This window comes from Oratosquilla oratoria, chromosome 8 (genome assembly GCF_046742065.1).
Source record: "Oratosquilla oratoria isolate Oo_2021 chromosome 8, ASM4674206v1, whole genome shotgun sequence".
In the NCBI taxonomy this organism is placed as follows: domain Eukaryota; kingdom Metazoa; phylum Arthropoda; class Malacostraca; order Stomatopoda; family Squillidae; genus Oratosquilla; species Oratosquilla oratoria.
The window spans coordinates 50,513,217-50,515,716 of record NC_134784.1 but is presented as its reverse complement, the minus strand read 5'-3'; the positions used below and the strand labels follow the sequence as shown (position 1 = coordinate 50,515,716).

Below are 2,500 nucleotides of genomic sequence, written 5' to 3'. Positions count from 1 at the left end.
CCATCTACAACTACTATGACCAACTACAATGATATCTTAATATTACTGCTTCGGTTAATCTTGCTGTAAGGCGAGACGGCTACTTTTCTTTTTGTACCATGTAACCCAGTACTGCCTGTCGCATGGTCGGATTGTTGGCGACTAAACTGGCTCATACACTGGTGGTCCGACATTAAGGAGGGTGTTTTGGATACCCTGATCGAGGAAAAAGAAACCGTCAAAAGGGCAGATGAAGTCTGATTCAACGGCTTTCCAAACCCATTATGGGTCATAGATTCACGTATCTGCTGTGCATGGCATCCCTGCAGAGTCTATCTTGAAGGCTGAGTGATGTTCCAGTGCCGTAGATGGGACTAACAACACGCCTCTTGGGTCCTCTATTCAAGCCAGGATGGATGGTCCCTCTTAGCTCGAAGAAGTAAATTCGCTGGGTCGATTGACTTGAATCTGTGGGTCAGCCATTTCCTGAGTCAAACAACTACTACCTGGGCCGACACTTCACGGTTCGCGGCTTTAATCCCTTAGTGTCAAGGTTAGGCATATAAGACACATATGGTATGGTTGGGGTTCCAACCTGTTTCTGTCCGTATTACTAAACCCATTGTCCACGGTGCCGGGGTGTTCCAAGTGTGTCACAAGCACGTCCAGACATGCCCAGGGTGAACCTCCCGCGGGCTCTCCGTGTGAGAACGTGGAATATTCTGAATATTCTTTACCTATCCCAGGACGACCGACTACTTTTTTTATGTTTTCGGTGGAGCACAGGAGGCTTAGATTGGATGTAGTGACTCTCTCAGAGGAGAGAAGACCAGGCAGTAGCGAGATCAGTAGTGAGCGTTACACCTACCTCATACCTCTGGTCGGCCCAACCCGATGGCACCCACCACGCGGGAGTAGCTGTAGGCATATCTAGCCGACTATAGTACACCGTTGTAACGGTGACTCAGGTTGATGAGCGTATGTTGCTGGTGAAGCTGAAGCACACTTTGAGTTTCTTCTCTATTCTTACAATATGTACTCCTACTGAGGCATATAACCTTGAAGAGATGATGTTCTATGCCAAGCTTGAATCTATAGTTAAGCAATGCCCATCACGAGAGACACTTATTGTTTTGGGCGACCTCAATGCGGTTACTGACACAGACAGAACTGGCTATAAAATATATATTGGCCGCTATGTTTCTGGAACCAGGAATATCAACAGCTCTATCCCACTTTGAAAAGTCCAAAACCCCGAGGTATTCAGGTGGCGGATCCTGATCCACCGTTAGACGAATCTCCGCCCTCTGGCAGAGGTCAAGTAGGCTGTCACTAAGATGTAAGGTGGAAAGGCAGCTAGCATCTGCTACATCAGTGGGGATTTGCTGACAGATGGAGATGAGGCCATGATCCGTGGGTTGCATACGACACTGGCTGCTGTCTGGCAATCCGGTACCATTCTCTCTAATTGGAAAAAGGATCTAGTCGTCCCTATCTAGAAGGAGAAAGGAAATCAACAGGACTGCAACAACTAGTGCGGCATTACACTGCTCATTGTTTCAGGTAAAGTGTTTACCCATCTATTGATGACACGGGATCGCTCACATCTAATAAAGTTTCAGAGGCCTGAACAGTCTGGATTTACACCATGCTAGTCATTAACTGATTGGGTCCTAGCGCTTTGTATTCTTGTGAAGCACTGACGTGAGTTTCAACAGGGGTTTCTTGCAGCTTATGTTGATCTCAAGAAAGCATTTGACTCAGTGCATCGTGGAGTGTTCTTGTATCTTGTGCGGGTATTTAGGATTCCTACAAGGATTACTGAGTTTATATTTGACTTATACTCCGGGACAAAGAGAACTATAAAGTATGGAGGAGGCGTGTTTAGTCTCTCCCATGCTAATTTAGGAGTGAGGCAAGGGTGTGTCCTCGTCCCAGCACTTTTCAACACCTGCATGGATTAGATATTGGACAGAGTTGTTGGTCAGTCTCGCTCCAGAGCCTCTATTGGCAACATCAAGAGACCTTGTGTTTGTTGATTACGCTGTCCTTCTTGCGGAATTGTTGGAGATCCTGGTTGCAACCCTCGAGTTGTTTAAAATAGGGAGATGAGACCGATGAGACTTCAGGTCTCCTGGATCAAAACCAAGTTCCAGGAGCTTGAGAACTTAATGGATGACATATTTCAGTCTGCCCATGTATGTGACGAGAACATTGAGGTCTTGGAAAGCTTTACAGGCCTTGGTAGTTTAGTGCATAACAGTGGTGGTTCATGTCAGGAAGTTCTTCCCATGGTGTTATGGACTCTACCAGAGTATATGGTATTGTCGTCATTTATACAGGAGAACTAAGATTCGAAAATTCAATTCACTTGTGTTCCATGTCTTATTGTGCAGCTGTGAGACGTGAACACTGAATGCTGACTTGAAGAGGCTTATCGATTTCTTCGGAGAACCATGAAGCATCGCAGGAATTACTTCTTATCAGTCCAAGGCTGCACTCTGGGACTTAGTTTAGGGCC

General features: G+C 46.1%; 1 protein-coding gene across 1 annotated transcript in view; it reads right to left on the bottom strand.

Annotated features, from left to right (window-relative positions):
- Window positions 1-2,500, bottom strand: part of LOC143027712 (nephrin-like) — a 217,385-nt gene that overhangs the window by 7,183 nt on the left and 207,702 nt on the right. The window lies entirely within an intron of this gene.